General features: G+C 34.7%; 1 pseudogene; it reads right to left on the minus strand.

Moving 5' to 3' along the window:
* Positions 1-18,164: 18,164 nt before the first annotated feature.
* Positions 18,165-19,265, minus strand: LOC149239175 (UDP-glucuronic acid decarboxylase 2 pseudogene; annotated as a pseudogene).
* Between the last annotated feature and the right edge of the window lie 2,607 nt (positions 19,266-21,872).

Here is a 21,872-nt window from a genome sequence, read left to right on the forward strand (position 1 = left end):
GACAGGGTTTTGCAGGTTTAGACCTGGGTGGCCTGGCTTCAACTGTTGCCTCTTCAAATTCACCTTCTGTCTTTCAGCGGGTATGAGTACTGCAATTTTGATTCTGAGAACAATGAAACTGTATTTTCAAAGTCTTCGGTCCCTTTCTCTATTATATTGGGTCTCATGGCCTAAGTCATTTTTCGGAGAGATGTAATACTACTCTAGGCTCAACTCAGGGTTTTCTAGTTCTTGAATATGATACACTTTCGTTTAAAGAGACTGCGGGTCTCTAACTGTCCTAAGACAATGTTATTGCTTTATTAGAAATTGGACCTAAGGGTCTTTGTTTCTCCTTCTGAATAGTGTATCTTTTATTTCAAGAACTTATGGTCTACTGCTTCTATATATTATTTGCATGTTTGATTTTTTACCAGCCCGAGGTCTCGGCTGCGCTAAGTATTTGTATATTTCATCTTGATTTTGGAGAAAGACTTCTAGTTTCTACCACTGTAATTATTTATTGTTTTTATGGAAATATCGCGGAGGTCCCTCAGAGTTCTTTTGGTTTTCTCACATGATTGCACTGTAAAATTATATGAAATTCCTTACGCATTATGTCGTAAAGATTTCCTGTCTCACTACTTGTTTCTTGTTTTAAGTTACAATAGCTGATAGCTTTCTTTCTCACTGCTAAAGGTAACTATGAAGTTAGATATCTTAAAGTTCTTGTTGTTATCATGCATCTTCCTACTATTATAATAAAATTTAGAAAATTCGTTTATCAATTTCCTAGTTTGGGGCTTTTTTTGATATAAGACAGGGTTGTGCCCTTATCTCTATGTTTGTTAATTGGTTTCTGAAATCAATAGGGCGAGGCCATTTGTCTATTTATTCATTGAAGAAAATAAATGATGTAACTCTACTTCTAAACTATGCATAGGTCCTCTGGCCGAGGTCTTCTTACCACTTGAAAGATATTATCTAGTTGAAATATTGTTTTTTTCTACTTTAATCAATTCAGAATTATTTACTTATTACTAAATTTTAACTCGTTTATAACATAGTTACCCTTAAGTTTCATTTTCAATTAGAATTATCCATTTAGATCTAACCAGTGTAAACATGCACATAAATACTATCATCTAAAGATAATATTCATGTGCTCAACTAGATTAAAAATAGGCATACTAAATCTATCATTAATGACATAAATAAATTCGTTATCAACAATTTATCAAAGAATCTCTAGATTTCACTTCTCTGGCTATCTGAACTGAATAAAAACTTTTAATCTCAACTTGCCTCCCAACCTTGAGACTCGTGCTACAGTGCCTCTGTCTCCCCACCAAGCTACCTGTTTCTAGGTTTCTCTTCAAGATTTTTAGTCTTAAACAACAGTAGATATATGGTCATGACTAGACTTAACTATAACTTTTCCTTCCTATCCTTACAGTACAGTTCTTTCTTCCCTTTCATTAGGTATTCTTCTACTCCCCTCTCTCCCTCCTGATCGTAGATGCCCCTCATCCTCTTGATCTTTTGGGATAAATATTTCATAAGAGTAGGTAGAGTTGGGTAACTACCCAACCTAACTGTTTCTTGAGAATTACACCCATCACCTTTTGACAGATACCCTCTCATGAAATTATATCAATTCATTTACTTGCCAAAATTCCAGCACTACATTTCTTTTAACAATTAAAATAGAATTTCTGTTTATATAAACTTAAATCTATTTCAGTTTGTTGTAACATGCAGTAAAAATAATATTCACATTTACGGGGGACATCACATCTTCCCCCCTAAGATTGAACATCATCCCGATGTTCCTCTATAGGAAATAACTATGGGTAAACCTCCCTCATGGTCTGCTCATCTTCCCGGGTGGATTCTTCAGGCCCAAAGTGCTTCCACTAAATTTTAACTTGGGTGATAACTCATCTCTGTAGCATTACTTCTCTCAGATCGAGTATAACCATTGGCTCTACCAAGAATTATCCATTCGGTTCAACCTGAATAGCAATATCAATATATATATATATATATATATATATATATATATATATATATATATATATATATATATATATATATACATTTTATTCAAAGCCTGAATTAAAAAAATCATTCAACTGTAAAAACGTCTTCTATATCTGCATGTGTGTGTGTATATATATATATATATATATATATATATATATATATATATATATATATATATATACATATTTATATATCTAAGACAGATTGTTTTGAGATTTTAGACTTTTCTGGCTTACCTGAATGTCTTACCAGTTTATTATATGTTTAGCATCATAAATGAATTTCTTAAGTAAAGAACCATGAAAGACGTTGTGTACACAAATATGACTGGGAAAGGCAAGCTGGTATGCCACTGGCCTAATTCGAGCTAATATCTGAAAAGGCTCGCAGAATCAGAGTGCTAACTTAGCACATCCGTTCTACTGCAAGGTGCTTTTCTTGGCTCATACCCATATGTAAACATTCTCCCCCACTTGAGACAATTGGAAGCTCCATTTTCGATCAGCAAAGTTCTTTTTCCAGTCTTGAGTAACCTTTAAATTATTTCGTACACTTTTCACCATCTTCTCCAGCTCTTCCAGCATATCTGGTCCCAACATTAGTTTGTCTTCTAAGCCACTCTAGCTCAAAGGTGACCTACACTTAAACTCGTATAATACTTCAAAGGGGCTCATATGTAAGTATGTTTGGTACCCATTGTTGTAGGAAAATTCTACTAACTGCAGATAATCCTCCCACTTAGATGGTTGCTGCATCTCATAGGCTCGCAACATGTCTTTGACAACTTGATTTACTCTAGTGGTATACCCATCTGTTTGAGGATGATATGCGATACTAAAGTGTAGTTGAGTGTCCAATCCCTCAAATAGGGCCTTCCAAAAGGCTGACATAAATTTCACATCTCGGTTAGAAATGATCATCTTGGGTAGGCCGTGCAATTTAAAAATATTCTACATAAAAATGTTAGCAATTTGTACTGCTTTATAAGTCGATTGAACGGGTATGAAATGAGCAAATTTGCTCAACTCATCTACTACCACCATGATAGAGTCATTTAATTTTTTTTATTTAGGTAGTCTAGTGGTGAAATCAATAAATATTGTCTCCCACTTCCATTCAGGGATAGGCAGTAGGTGAAGCAACCCTGCTGGGTGCTGGTGCTATGCTTTTACCTGCTAGCATTCCAAACAGTGTCCTAAATATTATGCACTTCTCTCTTCATACCGGGCCAAACTAATTCTTTTTTAAGGACATATATCATTTTCTGATATCCTGGGTGTCATGTATAAGGGTTTTTATGATATTCATCTAATATAAAATCTTTAAGCAAATTTTGGTTAGGTACATATATCCCTTTTCTATAAATAAACATTTCATTTGGAGTAACCTCATATCCCATTCATTGTTCACGGTTGTTTACTACTTTTTCTTGCTTCCACAAATGTTTATATACTAAATCTTGTATGGTTGTTTCACAAATCTTCTCATAGAAGGTAGTGCATGAATCACTAAAACAAATTTCATATAAGCAATTTATCTTCCGACGTAGATCATCCGCAACATGGTTTTCCTTTCCCTTCAAGTGCCTGATTTCGAAATCAAATTCTCTTAGGAAGTCAGCCCAACGAGCTTGCCTAGCATTTAATGTGGGTTATTTGAAATACCTTGTCAGGCTATGATGATCTGTTAATAAAAAAAGGCTCTTTCCCAATAAGTAGTGTCGCCACATTTTCAAGGCGTATATCACTATTGTTAATTCCAAGTCATACACAGAATACTTTTCCTCGTATTCCTTGAGATTTCTTGACTCATAGGCTATAACCCTACCCTCTTGCGTTAGTATGCCACCAACCACCTCCTTGCTAGCATCCGTACACACTACACATTCTTTGTTAGGATCACCAATACTCAAAATTGGGGTACTGGTGAGTAGATTCTTAAGCTAGTCAAAGCTCCTTTAGCAGTCAAGGGTCCATCTAAAGGATCTTCCTTTATTCTTCAAAGAGGTAATAGGGTATTCCACCATAGAAAAACCTTCCAAAAATTGCTTATAATATCCATCTAGACGCATGAACGATATTATGTCCGCCACATATTTTAGTACCGGCCACTCCATAATGGTTTCTATTTTCTCTGGATCTACTGCAAGTCCCTCCTTGGTGATAATATGTCCCAAGTACTGGATTTGTTCCTTGAAGAAGTCACACTTGTTGTATTTGGCATACAACTGGTGTTCTCTAGGACTTGAGGAACAATGCGGAGATTCTCCTTATGTTCTTTCATGCTCCATGCATAAATCAATATCATGTCATCAATGAAGATCAACACAAACTTGTCTAGGTATTGGTGGAATATGTTGTTCATGAGACACATGAAGGTTGTTGGGGCATTAGTTAATTCAAAAGGCAGAATTATGAACTCATAATGCCCATAATGAGTTCTGAATGTGGTTTTTGCTATATCCTCCTCCTTTATCTGGATTTGATGATAGTCTGATCGGAGATCAATCTTGGAGAAGACGATTTCCCCCTTAACCTGATCAAATAATTCATCTATACGGGGTAACGGATATTTATTTTTAATGGTCAGTTTTTTTAATTGATGATAGTCCATGCACATTCGCAATGTTCCATCTTTCTTCTTAACAAATAATATTGGAGATCCCTAAGGGGACACACTCGGTCGTATATAATTATTATCTAGCAGCTCCTATAGTTGCATTTTCAATTTTGTCAATTCAGGTCAACTCATACAGTAAGGGGCTTGGGAGACTGGGGAAGCTCATGGATTTAGCTCAATGGTAAAATCTATGTCTCTTTTTCGTGGTAAACATGGAATTTATTTAGGGAAAACATCTGGAAAGTTTTTTATCACCGGTATATTCCCTAAAGCAGCAAATTACTCCTTAGAGTCAGCATAACCTACTTGTATGGAGAAAATATGGTAGCCCTTTTTGATGCATTTTTCTAATTGGGAAGCTGTTACAGGTCTTATTTGCAGAGGCTTCTAAATGCCTTGCATTTCTTGTATTTCTCCCTTGTCATCCCAAAAATTAATGGTTTTGGTTTTGCAGTTAATAAGGGACCAATTTTTTTCAAACCAGTCCATACCAATAAGGATGTCATATGATCCTAATGGTAGTACATTCAAATCTGTCATGAAGGACTCGTTAGCAAGCTCTAGCGGGAAATTAATGACCTTGGCCAAAACTCTTCCTTTGCCCCCTATGGCTAGTTGCACTAACCATGGATTTTTAAACTTTACTGCTTGTAATTTACATTGTTCCGCAATCTTAGGGCTAATATAACTCGAAGTGGCCCCAGGGTCAATAAAAAAATACAATTCGGTCAAGAATTTTACCTTCAAATTCGACCATTGTTGTCTGAAATTCTGCCTGATGATCTTTTAGGGCTGCATTAATTTTGGGGAAACTCCTTGCTATCTCTCCCACTATAGAGGCTTCTTGTAACTGAGAGATCTGGTAAGCTCCCCTGTGTTGTGGGAAGTTCCTGATATAATCTGGCCTCCACATCCCCAACGCTGTATAGGGGGCCTTGTAGCTAACTCTGCCCCAATTCTGCCCGTTTCTTTCTTTAGTTCCAGCTTCAACTGGTACTTTAAATTTGGGCTGATTGTTATTTAAATTCCTATTGGTTTGTCCCTTATACACTCCTTTGTTTCCTAAGCCTTTATTTCCTTTGTGACCGAGGACAAATTTATTTCTCTTTTTATCATTCCATTTCTTGCTCATGTCTCCTTTTGGTATATTTTGCTGATAGCAAATCCATGCCTTGCGGCTTACTTCATCCATGGTCTTTGGGTTGTCAAATTCCAGTTGTTACTTCACAAATAGAGGTAAGCTACTGATGATTTGATGCACTTTTTCTTTTTCTTCACGTATGTAAGGCACACATTGGAGTAACAATGTGAACTTTTTTATGAATTCATCCATGGACATCTGTCCTAGCTGGAGATCATGAAATTCTTTATATTTTTCATCATAGAATCTTTCTGTTAGGTATTTTTCTTTAAAATATCTCTAGAATTTTTCCCAAGTGATACCTTGTTCATCCACTCCCTGAACAGTCTTTACTTTCTCCCACCATAGTGTGGCCTTTCCTTGTAGTTGAAAAATAGCCAAGAAAGCCTTCAGATTGTGATCATATTCATACAACTGGAAATATTTATTCATATTTATGAGCCATGCTTCTGCTGCTTCTTCCTCCTGTCCATTGAAGAGAGGGGGCTTTATCTTGCGAAACTCCCCCTGAAGTTCCACTTTCTGCCTCTTCTGTGTTCTGTGATTAGAAACATTATTTGACTCCTCTTCATGATTTTCTTCACCATCACTGGTTTCCACATCCTCCATCCAGAACTCTTGTTCCTTTGATACATTTCTATGTCCAGGGTTGGGAACTAGTGGCTGATTATTTTGTCTATCATATAGACTCTTCATAATTTTTTCTTGTTCCTACATTAATCTTTCGTTATCTTCCCATAACCAATCCATTTCATCCTTTAACTCTTGCAATGTCACCATAATATCTGTGTCGATTTTCTATGGCTCCTCTCCTTGTTGTACCCACACTTCAAGATTTCCTTCCTAAAATGACGTGGCTCTTATCCCTATTGCGGATTTGAGTGGTAGGTTCCTTGTTCTCCTCATACTAACTATTCCTACTTCCTATGTGCATATCACAAAATTTGTTATTTCTTTATTCCAGAGGTCTCATCTTAGCAACCTGAGTGCTCTGATACCATATGTAACATACACATGTAAAAAAAATTATTTTTTTTTTACTATATATCAAAATCAGCATTTCATTATGACAAAACATAATTAGAAAATTAAGCAAAATGGATTTAAAATTAGAATCTTTCTATGCATGCAGATTTATATACTTGGTACAAACCAAAGGGTTCAAAAGGTCTTCGTATTCATTTCATTGTTGATGGTAGAAATTAACCTTACCTTAAGCCTTACATAACTTTACGGTCATTCCATTTAATATTTATTAGAATCCGGTTTGAATTGTTGCGAGCTGGTACTACACCTAATGGTGGACTTAATTGAGGAATGGCCACTTGCCTAGGAAAGAGGAGCTGCTTCCTCGGGAGACTTCTCCGTGATGGACAACTGGCTCCTTGCTGCTTGGTTGACTGTGCCCCATCAAGGGCTCTCCTTGTTGCTACTCATCAGACGTTGGTGGTTGCTGCTCGTGACTTTATGCCCTGGTTGGGCTCGGAAAGGGATTTCCTGTTGCATTTTCCCGGTTGAATGGTTCGGCTTCAGCTCTCAAGCAGAGGGTTTCACTATGAGTATGTATCGACCCTTAGCTTATGTCAATTTCAATGCTATGTTACTCTGGTGTGGCCTCCCCATATTCTAAACGCCTAAGCTTGTCAACAATTTACTACCATGGCTGTAAGCACTGTCAAAGGAGTGCCGAAGGAGCTCTTCGATAGTCTGGAGGATCTCTTCCATAGTCCGGGTAAGAAATTCTTCATGTAGGCATGTATTTATGGTTTATTTACTTTCCTACTTCAATTATTAGTATGCTAATGAAATTGTGTTGACAGGGTTTTACAGGTTTAGACCTAGGTGGCATGACCCCAGCTGTCACCTCTTCAAATTCACCTTTCATCTTTCAGTGGGTATGAGTACTGCAATTTTATTTATGAGAACGATGAAAGTGTATTTTTGAAGTCTTTGGTCCGTGTCTTTATGAAATTGGGTCTCATGTTCTATGTCGTTTTTTGGAGAGCTATAATACTACTCTAGGCTCGGCTCAGGGTTTTCTAGTTCTTGAATATGATACGTTTTCATTCAAAGAGACTCTAGGTCTCTAAGTGTCCTAAGACAATGCTCTTGCTTTGTTAGAAATTGGACCTAAGGGTCTTTGTTTCTCCTTCTGAATACAGTGTCTTGTGTTTCAAGAACTTATGGTCACATGTATCTTGGAAAATCAATATATTTTCGTCTGCTATTATTATTAGCAAAGTGATGCTTATACCAAGTTAATTACATGGAATATCGTAATAATTTTTGAATTTAAAATATTTTTATTTAATAATTTTCTTAGAATGAACTAATTTTCTTTCATTATACCATCAGAAATTAACATTTATAAATAAAAAATAATAAACAATAAAATTTGTGTATAGGAAAAGACAATTCTCATTAACTATGTTTAATGAGAGTGGCACATATTTTTTTTGCAAATTTATTGTCTATTTTATTAGAAAATTTGAATTAAGATAAAAATACAAATTTGATTTAATAAATATAATATTTTTAATTATAAGATTTTATAAAAGAAAGTAGTTAATTAATTATTAGTTTTTGATAATATTAAAAAATATATAGATTTTAGTGGAAAGGATAAGTTTTAGTTAAACTAATATGGAAAATTTTATTATCTTTAACATTGTTGTTGAATAAAAAAATTACAGCATTTGTTAATTTGTTTTATGATTTGTAATTTGTGAATTTGATATATCCAATTTTTTCGGTTGTTGAATAAAAAAAAAGAAAAAATTGAAATTTATAAATAGATGGTTATTTAACTGATTATGATTATAGTTTTATAATATAATTATGTTTTATAATTATCTATTTATAATTATAATTATAATTATATAATTATAATTATAATTATAATTATAATGAATTACATGCCCATGGGACTTTGGATTGACAGTGAATGAGTGCACTATTAAGGAACTCCTGATAGATCTCGTTCAAATCCCTCGTGTGTACTTACCTACCAAAAAAGACAAAAGAATTACATAACATTTATTTATAAAGTTTAAAATAATGAAATAAATTATGATATATTTTTTATTTAATAACTATAATGTGATATAATTACGTTTTGGGAGAGGATTGAAAAACCTCAAAGATTTAGCTTTTTCATTGAAGTGTTTGATGGAGGAAATTTTTTCTCCCTTGGATTTTGTTTGACTTTGTCATACATGTCACATGAATTGAAAATGAGAGCTAAAATTTTAGGGATATCTTAGTCATAGTAACAAAATTTGAATGTTTGACCTAACTTGACATTAACTCAACCTTACAATCTTAAGTATATCTTGAAATATTTTCATTATAGTATATCTTAAAATATTTTTATTTACCAATTAGAATTGAACCTTTGACCTCTTAATAGAGAAAACACTTTAACAATGGTGATTCAACCAATTCTGACTTCTCATTGTCAAAAGCACTTTAACAATGAGGATTCAATCAATTGAGCTAACCCCAAAGCTTCATTTAGTGGAAAGTATAAGCTCCTCAATAATCTTAATATATAAACTAGATTATTTACAATTTAGCCTTTAATTTTTTTCATTTCACTTTGACTTTGGTAATATTGTTTACTTCAACTTTTCCCATGTTAAAGAACCCAAATGCATCCAACATCTTGAATCTAAACTCTCATGTGAAAGGATGTAAAGGAATTTGGGTTCCAATCTTGACTCACCTCAATTGTTTGTATTATTTTAGATTGTAACTTCACTTTTATTAGAGTTATAAAAATGAGATGATATGCTTTTTTTAGTGCCATAGAATACAATAACTTGTAAGCCAACTTTTGCTAAAAGGCACTTACAATTTAGAAGGATTGTAGAAGAAGTCCTCAACCATATTGAACTATTCTTGCAAAATTTCAAATTAATAGCGTTGTGACATATAAAAATAATACGTTAAAGCTCATCTTAAATACTATTAAAGTTGAAATATATTTCTTAGAGACTTAATGAAAATGCGATTAAAATGAAAGTAAATTAATTCATTTGTTTTTTAAATAAATTCACTATTGTATTATTATTACTGATAATTTCATAATTAATTAAAGATGACAACTTTTTTATTTTTTAAATTATATAAATTAAAATCATTCAATTCATAATGAATCAATAAGTAAAAATATATTTTAAAATGAAATAGTTAACAATTTCATTGGGCTATCTTAACTTTCAATTCATCCATTTGTATAGTTATCCATTGATCCAATTAAGTAATTAGGTCAAGATTTTTATTTATTTGAGGAATTTAAGCTATATTCTCAATTTGATTGTTTTGATTGTGCTATTTTCATGTTGACTTTGCAAAATTAATCAATTAATAGGTTGAGATTGCACTTTTTTTTTTATTATTAAATAGTGTTGTATTCTCTCTTAAAAGGGTGATAATATTGGGATGTTAAACACATTAATATTGGGATGTTGAATTCTAATGTATATGTGTCTTTAAAATTATCACAATTTAACAATCTTATAAACCTCTCTTTACAACTTTTGGAACAATTACAGTTTAATTTATGGGATATTTAATAGTCTAAATATATACCAATTGTTTGGAGTGAGTGTCAAGAACTGTGTCTCTGGTAGAGGTTTGATCATTGAAGCATACAGGGAGGTAAGCTATCTTGACAGTTTTTACTAAGATATTTAAAAATAAAAATAAAAAGTTCCTGACCATTTTATATATATATATATATATATATATATATATATAAATATAAAATACGGTCCCATTGTTAACTGCCAAAAGGAAATAAGATAAAGGGATGAAATCCATACACAAGCAAACAGTATAGGAAGGGCAACGATTTTGCGAGGCAACTATCGATTTTCGCAGTGCTCTTGATTCGAATGAAGAGAACATGAAACTACTCTGAACTTGGTTTTCCAACAGATAGGAGGAAAGTCATAAATGTTAAGAAAAGGGGGAACAATGGAAAAAAAAAATAAAAAAAATTTGGTATCCCCATTGGCTATAAAAATGGTTATGCTTAGTTGTCTCGGAAATATACAATATTTTGGGAGTAATCCTAACAAAAAATTCATTAACAAAGAACATTCTTTCGGAACATAAATGCATTTATTCTCCACTATACACAATAAAGGAAATTTCGTACTATTTTAAATTTTTTAACCTGGAAAGAAAATTTAAGTGTGATATTTGTCACATTTCTAGATAACAACATTATATATATCATAGTTAAAAAAAAATTGATTTCACACATTTTCATTGTAATAAATATCTGAGTTATTCGACCTGTCACATATGAATTAATGAATTGTTACAAGCCTACACAGAGTGTACATAATGGATTCATCTTGATATTTTGCATGCTAGCAATGTTCATCAGTGACTTTTCTCCCAAACTTGTTAAGTCTAAGTCTAATATAATGAATCTTGGTTTCCCCCAAGAGTTGGCGGGAGTAGGTTTCTGGGTTTTTCCAACTGCCTTGCAGCTATTTAACACCTGCTCGGGAAGGTCACCTCATCAACGGTTCTCCGTGAGGCAACTCCATCGAACGGCGATGAATGATTCCTTAATTCCTTTGAAAATCGCATTGTTCGGTGATTTTGGCATTTCCCTTCTTGTCTAGAAGAGCCTTCACATTCTTGCCCATGGCTTCAGGGTTTCATACAGGTTCATTTCTACCTCTCCATGTTGTTGATGAAGTCCCTCCTGCTCTTCCGTATCTTCCCCATGACTGTTTGTTGGGCAGTCGAGTCTGCAAAGATTGTTATGACGCTTATTGCCTCAAAGTAATTTCTCTGTCACATCATTCTAGCCCAGCTATTTGAGTTGTATGTTTATTCTTAGTATTATCGTTTTCAACTTATATTCATTAATCCTTTTGTATTAATAAGTTGTTCTCATGGTTCTTCATAGGTTTTGCCAGAGGGCTTAATACTGCAAGGGTATGGTCACTTTGGAACAGAACCTTACCTCCTCGTGCCAGTCCGCGGGTTGCAGTCTCATTACTTCGTCCAGCCTCCGGGTAATGTGAAAGATTGTCTTGGAAAATCTTGGAATGAAGAGATTCAGAGTCTTAGGGGTTTATTGTCTTATCATGCAACTTATTATATAGCCCTTGGATTGTTCGTAGATTTTATCTGTTATGGCATATATATTTATAAAATCTGCGTATAGATGCGACGTGGCAACATATTTCTTATGTTCTGATCATAATGTCATCGTTCTTCCCATTTAAGATTCTGGGTATGTGAGTCGAGATGGGTTGCAATTTTCCTTTGTAAATTATTTTGTATTTACGCTTTTTGCAATTATAAAAGGGTAATTTTGTATATGGAGTTTCCTAATTAGAAATAGAGCTATGTTATGATGAGACTTTGTGACTTGTTTATTTGATAATTACATGGTTTTGCGTAATTGAAAAGAATTGGGTTTGTACCTTAGCACAGGGCTATTCTTTTACAAAGTTCTATGCGGTTTATCCGAGCTAGATCTTCCTTCTCTGTTATTAAGAGGGCATTAGCCGATTACCCATCTTCAATTATTGCGTTTTCCTCATGTTTATTATATGTTTCATACATGTCATTTTAGCGTTTATATCTATATGCAGTTGGGGTTTCCACCCGCCTTCCAAAACGAAAAATACTTATTAGTTTAATACAATTCTATGATATTTTTCGCAGCGTACTCTTGTTAGGCTTTTACCCGAAAGTCCTATTTTTTTGGGGTTAAAGTTCTGGGTTTCGAAATTCAATTAATTTCTGAATGGCGAGACTTGTTCTTTGTATATTTTGACAGTTCGGGTTTTCCTTTTTCTTAGGGAAAATGCTTTTGATTTTCAGTTGAAAATGATTCAATAGGCTTCATTTGGCCTTAGAATTTAATATATTGTTCATTGCTTGTATTTTTTTTTTATAGCTAACGAGGTATAGAAGTGTTGAAATCCTACCTTTGTTATTCATGTATAAGGATTGTCTGTGAATAATATTGTTCTTTTCTTTTCCAAAACTGCAACCCTTCTTGCTTACAAAGTTTCTAAATAGTTCCGTCAAAACACTGACAGTTCTTTCTTTCTAGTTTATTGTCCTTAAATATTTATGTATTATAAGCCCTGGGAGATGGACCCTCCTAAAAGAAAACTATCTCTGATATACAGATCTTACTATGTTTTCTTTAAAACTTACTAATCTCTATTAGATAGCTAGCATGCTGATTATATACTTTTAATGATAGTCATTAGGACTTTACTGAATTAACACATCTAATCCTTCCAATAATACACATCTTTATTTCAATAATATAGTTAACTCTCAAAAAGATGTAAATCGTGTACTTAAATATTTATGTATTACAAGCCCTAGTAGATGGCCCTCCTAAAAGAAAACTATCTTTGATATACAGATCTTACTATATTTTCTTTAAAACTTACTAATCTCAGTTAGATAGCTAGCATGCTGATTATATACTTCTAATTATAGTCGTTAGGACTTTACTGAATTAACGCATCTAAGCCTTCCAATCATAATACACATCTTTATGTCAACAATATGTTTAAGTCTCTAAAAGATGTAAATACTTATCTGATTTTTGTAGTAATTACTATCGACTACTTGGACCCAATTCAACTAGAAGTTTTCAAATTTCCTCCCAACCTTGAGTCCTTCTTTCAAGCCTATGTCTCCCTTGGACCCAATTCAACTAGAAGTTTTCAAATTTCCTCGCAACCTTGAGTCCTTCTTTCAAGCCTATGTCTCCCCTCGAGCTGTTACTCACAGGCACGATGGTTTCCTTTAAGACTAATAGGCTTAACATGTCATAGCTATCTGGTGTTAACCAAACTTAGCTTACGAACCATCTGACATATTAGCACACAGCACAGTAGCTTTTGTTACATTTTTGCTTTCTCGATCTGAGGTACCAATACCTTCTTGATCTCTTCCATGAGAAAGAATCTTCAAGAAAGTAGTTAGGGATAAGTAACCACCTATCCTAATTATCTAACATGTGAGAGTTATATGATTGTCATCCACACAACTTTCTCTTCATGCATAACTTAATCAAAATAATAATTATATAAATTTAAACAGTAATATCCAATTTATTTAATTTCAATAATTAAATATTTACAATTACTAACAAAGGAAAATTTGAAAAACCATACTCGCAAATAATTGGGGGTATTACAGTGAAAATTAACTACATTTGTGTAACCACTACCTCCAACATGCAGGTAACACTATAGTCACCAATTTAACTGTCATAGAGAAGATAAAGTTGATTTCATTAGATAACAGAATGGGTTATCACGAGTATGTGATAATATATAATTGTTCCGCGTTATTTTATTAGATTAAGATTTTACTGTGCATTGAATTGTCTCCATGTGGGAATATTTCCGTTGATTAGAGTACGAATTTAACAAATCATTTAAGCGTATGGCATCATATAAAAACAACCATTCATTCAAATTTTAGCTTAGAGAAATCGTCAAACATCAAAGGAGTCCTCCATGTTCTTCTAGTGGGATTTCTATTGCAAAAACTTCTGCATACAAAAACAATGGCGCTACTTTGAGCCGTAAAAAGCAAAGCAGGCGTTAACATAGCCCATGATTTTAATCATCCTAATTTCAATTAAAAAGACTTTAACACTTTGCACTTGCACAACTGCTAGCTGTAAATAACAGTCAAACTAAGCATATTCCCAACACATTAAATTCTGACAATTGATTTAGGAAAAACAAAAACCCTTACAACTCCACGTCCACACTTGCATAAATGGTAATTAAAGATAACACTTTTAGAGTAGGAATATTAGGAGGACATTAAATTCGGGCTATTGTTTTAAGAAAAACATCACAAACTCACATTTATACTTGATTTTTTTTATAAGTGGGAAAATTTATTATAATTTAGTTGTCAAACTAGTAGTGACAACTAGGCCAATGAATGCAGTGTGACTCATCACTGTTATTCAAAGAAAATCATGCCACATTGATTAACTGGCTCATAGTCAATAAGCACAGGATTTCACTCCTACTCTTTCCGTCTTTGGCAAATGAATGCAGAGTGTGAATGCAGGGTGACTCATCACTGTTATTCAAAGAAAATCATGCCACATTGATTAACTCGCTCATAGTCAATACGCACAGGAGAAAAAAATGTTTAATATGCCTCCTACGTTATCCATAATATACGAAAGTATTAGCGTAATTTGATAAAGTCATTCATTCTGAATACTACATAAAGAATATAATAGAGAGACCCCTACTCTTTCTGTCTTTGGTGGTTAAGCTATTTCCTGATGTCCAAAAAATAGGAGCTCTTAGCCCATAAAAAAAAATAAAACAAAATTTTTATATACTAAAGAATTATAAAAAAATATAAATTAATAAAAATAATCACAATTCCAATCAAATTGCCGACAGAACTTCACGAAAAAAAATAAAAATTAATAAAAAAAAAACATGTCCCTTCCCATTGTTCACTACTATAGTCATGTGAATTTGGAAGGACTCACAAGACGTTAGGAAGAAGTTAGAGCCCGTCTATCAAACAATATACCATCTGATATTTGACGATGAACGATAAATCCTTATCTAAGCTCTCTCTGTTGTACGATTTGGCTTTGCCCATAATGCGGGAGCTGGAATTTAACTCAGCAAGCATTCTATGTTTTAACTACACAACATTAGCGACCCACCCGCGAATCAAATCTTGAAGGATTTTAGCAACAAACCACTGAAAGGAGCCTACCGAATAATTCAACCAGGAGGCTCAATAAACGGAACGTGAACAATAAGAACAATAATTTATAACATATGATGTCATTATTGTGACATCATCACTGTAGTATGAGGCCGATATGATGTCATTATTGTGACATCGTTAGTGTCATATAAGGCCGTCTACCAGACAAGCATCGATGATGGATTGGATGGAAGCAAAGAGATTAATTATTATTATTGTTATTTATTTTTAAGGTGGTTAAGAGAGGATACTAAATTAGTGTATAAAAAAAAGATCCATTTGGATGTAGTGATTGGATACATCCTCTATCTTTTTAGTTTTGAACTTATAATCCTTTAACATTACTTATTATGCCAATTCAAACTGTATAAAATTATTATATAAAATATAATTATAATGATGTGATCACCATCATAAGGCATCCCAGCAAAGTTTTCGTTTTAATTGGATATCACTAATTAATGGGATGAAAGCGGAGATAACAATAATTTACTATATATGGCGATCATTGTAATATAAGACCTTCATTGTAAGATAAAAACATTTGGTGTTGCTTGTGTTGGTGTCACTAATTTAGAAAAACATGTGCGTGTTGAAAGAGAGTAAGAAGTAGTGAGGGATTTAATTGCATACTTATTAGTCCCGGTGCCGGTGATAAAGGATGATTATGAGATTAGAGTTATAGTTAATTTTAGTTAATTTAGAGTAGTTTTGAAAATTTTAATTTAATTATTAATAATTATTAAATATATGGCAGGAATTAATATTGATACAAATATATATAAATTTAAATTTAAGATTTATCTTTAAATTAATTATTTTTTTAAATTAAATTGATTAATTAAAAAAATATTATATAAACAAATATAAAGTGAATTATAATAGATAAAAGTCAGACTTGAATTAAAAAGGGGTTATAGCTCACACCTGAGTACCGCACTTGGAGACTGCACTCAAACAAAGAGAACTCTCTCCGTACACTCTACTTCATCAAATGAGCAATTACATCATTAAGTACATTACTAGAGATCAGGAAGTTGCAACCAAACTCCTACACTCTAGGAACAAATCCTAAACTAAGGAGATACGTTACAACTTGTGTAACCATTTCTCCATTAATACAAAATAATATTAATTATTTTCAACTCCCCCCCTTAATGGAGAAAGGATTATCCTGAACTCCTAGCATCTCTCTAAACAATTCAAACTTTACACGCCCAAGAGGCTTAGTAAAAATATCAGCCATGTTATCACAAGTTTTACAATATTCAACACATATCTCTTTTGACAGTAGTTTCTCTCGATGAAGCAGAGCTACAATGCTCTGCTTTTTGCTGCTCCATGCTATGACCCCGGATCCAATGTTGAATGCGCAACCTGTGATAGATCTTCGATCATCCAAGTTACCTGCCCAATCAGAATCTGAAAAAACTGCTAGAATAATATCAGAAGTGTCAGTGTACAAAATTCCATAATTACTAGTACTACTAATATACCTCAACACACTTTTTGCTGTGACCCAGTGACTTTCGAGTGGTTTTGACATGAACTGGCTCAACATACTAACAGAATATGCCAAATCTAGTCTAGTTGTAGTCAGATATATCAAACTGCCAACTAGTTGTCTATACATGGTAGCATCCACCTCTTTAGTACCGTCGTCACTGCTCAACTTTAAGTTCTGCTGTAATGGTGTTGTTGCTAATCTGCACTGCTCCATTCTGAACCTTTCCAGCAAGCTTCTGGCATACTTCCCTTGAGTAAGAAAGGTTTGTCCAGAGTCTTTCCATCTCATACACTTGTGACATCTGATTTCTTTGATCAGATTGTTAGCATTTCCTGTTACAATCATATCATCTACATACAAAGAAATCAAAATAATTTGCCTCTGTTTATTAAACTTGGTATACAGATTTGGATCATTCAAGCTCCTATGAAAGCCATGCTGTACAAAAAATGAGTCAATTTTCTCATACCACGACTTAGGTGCCTGTGTTAAACCATAAAGTGCCTTTTTCACAAGATGTTCCTGCCCCTTTTTCACAAAACCTTCAGGCTGTACTAAATAAATTTCTTCCTTCAAGTCACCATTCAGAAATGCAGACTTAACATCTAGCTGGTGTAGCTCCCATTTTTGTTTTGTTGCTAAGGAAATTAACATTCTAATGGTGTTTAATTTGGCTACAGGAGCAAAGGTGTCATCGAAATCTATTCTCTCTTTATGTGAGTAACCCTTTGCTACCAGTCTAGCTTTAAGTTTCTCTATACTCCCATCTGCGTTTATTTTTGGTTTATACAGCCATTTGCATCCTATGGGGGTTTTACCTTCAGGAAATTCAACCAAATCCTGAGTATGGTTTCTATTTATTGATTCTATTTCTTCATACATTGCAGCCCTCCATGCATCAGATTTACTTGCTTCCTCATAATTTACAGGTTCTACAATGTTTAAAATCTTTGACATTAATGCATAGTCTTTCAATTTAGAAGGTAATCGAGTATTACTACTTGATCTCCTTGGTAGGGGACTTACCTCAATTCTGTCTATTTCATCCTTTTCTGGGCTTGCATTATTGATTACATTTCCTGTTACTTCTTCTTCTTGTTTCTGCTCCTACTCTTCATCTTCCTTACTGTTTTCTTCCATTAGCAATGGAATGTCCCAATCACTGTTAGAGTCATCCTTTCCTTCTTCAAACTTTCCTAGTTCTAACATTGTAAATTCCCCAGGATTCCCAAGATTGAAAGGACCAACATGTTCGCCCTCCATAAGTCGCATAAGCCCTTCAACCAAATCAGAAACGAACTGGAAGCTCTGTGTCTGTTTCCCATTTCCATACACTGTCAAAGGCTCCTTACGCAAAGATTGAGCAACAAAACTACTTGCAACCCGACCATTATCATGGCACATACGCGGACCGTATGCATTGAAAATTCGAGCAATCCAAACCTCAACATTTTCTCCCATAGTCAGAGTTTTGGTTGTTCTCTTACCCTCATCATAGAAACTGCGGACTCCGATGGGATTAACATAGCCCCAGTAAGCTTCAGTTTGAGGATGTTCAAGAGGATCTCCATAAACCTCACTAGTAATTGTAAGCAGAAAACGTGCCCCAACACGCTTGGCAAGTCTGGATATGTTCAAGATTCCCACATCATTGGTTTTGATAGTCCTCACAGGATTGTAATGCACAGGGGAAGTGGGGCAAGCCAAATGGTAGATCTCATCAACCTCCAACAATAATGGTTCCACAACATCATGCCTTATCCATTCAAACCTCGGATGCAAAACATTCTCCTTCCTTCATGTGAATAAATTGTCGACAACAATAACACTATCGCCTCTTACCATGAGCCTGTCAAGTAGATGACTGCCAACAAAGCTAGCTCCACCCGTTACGACAACTCGCAGGGACTTTCTCTTCAAACCTAGGGGCACTTTAGCCCCTGAATTCACCATCGAACCTGAATGATACTGAGCAAACCGAGAACCAGGAGTCTCATAAACAACCCAATGAGGTTTTTCGGGCACAAACTGTCCATTTTCATTAACATTAGAAGCCAAAAAACCAGGCTGAAGGATAAAGAAAGTCGATGCGATGGCGATTCCTATCAAAATAAACAGCAGCCGCTGCTCCCTGAGCAAATAATCTACTGGCCTGATAATAGACCACGTCTTTTCTGGCTTAAGAGAGTACTCATCACTGTTATTCATATTGGACTGATAAAATTTCTGATCCTCTGATGAATAAGTCTTCAATGAGCCACCACCGGGCAAGTCCGATCTGCTGCCACCAAACAGATATAGAATTCCAATGCACCACCACCGGGCAAGTCCGATCTGCTGCCACCAAACAGATATAGAATTACAATGCACCACCACCGGGCAAATCCGATCTGCTACCACCGAACAGATCAAGAATTCCAATGCGCCACCATTGGGCAAGTCTGATCTGCTATCACCGAGTAGATCCGAAACTCCAACGCGCCACCACTAGGAAAATCCAATCTGCTGCCACCGAGTAAATCAGGGACTCCAATGCGCCACCACCAGGAAAATCCAATCTGCTGCCACCGAGTAGATCAGGAACTCTAATGCGCCACCACCAGGAAAATCTGATCTGCTACCACCGAACAGATCTGAAATTTCAAAGTGCCACCACCGGGCAAGGTCGATCTGCAAAAATTGCAGATTTTGCACAGAGAAAGAGGCTGGCGCTTCTCGACAGTGAAATACCCGCGCCGGAAACAAAATCGATGCGTATTAAGAAATTGGCGTGGTTAATGTTTGATTTTCCACGCCAATAGCACTTTCTGGCGCTTGGCGCTACTATCTCTCTCAAAACCCTTTCTTCCACTCAAAAATGGCGCGACTGTTCGCGACGAAACCGCGCCAACCCTATTTTCCGCTCAGAGATGATCAGTCATCTGAGACCTGTCTTCAGGTGTTACTACAGTCCACCTGATTCTACGAATGCTTTGTACACTCCACCGCCACTACAGTTCTGTAATCAATGATGCATCCTAAAAAAAAATTAAGGCTATCCCTACTCTATGCTATGATACCAAGATAAAAATCAGACTTCAATTAAAAAGGAGTTACAGCTCACAGGTGAGTACCGCACCTGGAGACTACACTCAAACAAAGAGAACTCTCTCGTACACTCTACTTCATCAAATGAGAAATTACATCATTAAGTACATTACTAGAAATCAGGAAGTTGCAACCAAACTCCTACACTCTAGGAACAAATCCTAAACTAAGGAGATACGTTACAACTTGTGTAACCATTTCTCCATTAATACAAAATAATATTAATTATTTTCAACTATAATTTTTTGAGCATGTGGTATTGATTAGCTATGTTATTGCAACACAATCTATTTATAAATTAAAAATCTCCATGATAAAGTGAAAATAAATCTCTATGATTAAGAATTTGGTTCCAGATGTTTTTTAATATATATATATATATATATATATATATATATTTAATTACTATATTAATTCATTTTATAATTTTTTTTCTAACAATAATGAGTAACAGTTTTATAAAATTTGTTAAGACGATATTCTATGAGGACATAAGGATTTCTGGTGGTTTCAACAACCATATCACCAAAGCAAGAAATTAAGACATTTGCACTGACTTTTTTACAATGACAATGTTTGTATTGACTTATTTAGAGTGACAGGTCCTACAAAATTGTCCACAGAGGAACACAATTTTATAATATTTATTCATTCGTATGGGGAGTTTCTTGGCATTGTGTCATTTATCTCAACTTCTTTTTCTCCTTCTATTGGTTGCAGTCCGACTTCTAAACTAAGTCTTTGCATGCTCCCCACTTGATGTCGAAGACTGTAAATTGCTTCATTCTAGCGATCCATCTATTATTGCGTCGTTGTCAACCTATCTACTTAATCCGCTACTTAGACAGAGATAGTGAATGAATTGTGGGAGGAGGTCATTGTTGACTACAGGCAGGTGAGGGCAGTGATGACATTCTTGGGGGTATTTCCCATCATTACCATGCATGTAAGGTTCCATTAATTCCTAGCTGTCGATATTTCTTCTATATCCAAACTTCTCTCTTTGCGACACCTCTTCAGATCCCCCAAAAATTTCGAATTAAGTGGCAGAGATATGACTCCTTACAAATATATTATAGATCGTAAAGGAAGACTATGCCAAGATTGGAAGCAGTATTTTACCAAATTAGAAACCAATTTCAGAAAGGGAACCTTTGATTTCTCCTTACTATCCCTTCCCATTCGCTTGGCATGCTAGTTGTATGGTCCACTTTTCCCTCTATATAGAGTTGCATGCAATGACGTCCAATTCAAATTTTGCGAGAGTTTGCTATGACACATTCCGGGGATTAGGAGAATTGTAAGTGTAAAATTATCATTTCTAGACGCCTCGTATCTCGATCCTTGCTTCGCCTTCCAATGGTGGAGACCCATGGAAGGGAAAGAAGGAGCTTGGCTTCCTTACTTTGCGAATGGCCACCCAATCTTGATAGATAAATACTGAGATTGTTGTACATGTTTCCCTCCTTCATGAATGTGTGATGGGATCTATGATTTGTCCACACAAACTCAATCTCGTTCTCTAATACTATTTCAAATAACAATGTTGAGATGATATCCAATTCAGGCTTGGGATTTGAAGGCCAAGGTTGATCAGGTTTACAAACCAAAATTTGAGGTAAAGGGGGCACGTGGCTATCGTGTTGGCTTAATTCCCTCTCCCATAATACATCTTCTCCAGTTAAGAGACTTGCCTCAAATGACATTGAATGCACCTGAATTGTAAAC

Source organism: Pinus tabuliformis, chromosome 8 (genome assembly GCF_031772625.1).
Source record: "Pinus tabuliformis cultivar Carrire ecotype Pingquan chromosome 8, CPIR1, whole genome shotgun sequence".
Taxonomy (NCBI): Eukaryota; Viridiplantae; Streptophyta; class Pinopsida; order Pinales; family Pinaceae; genus Pinus; species Pinus tabuliformis.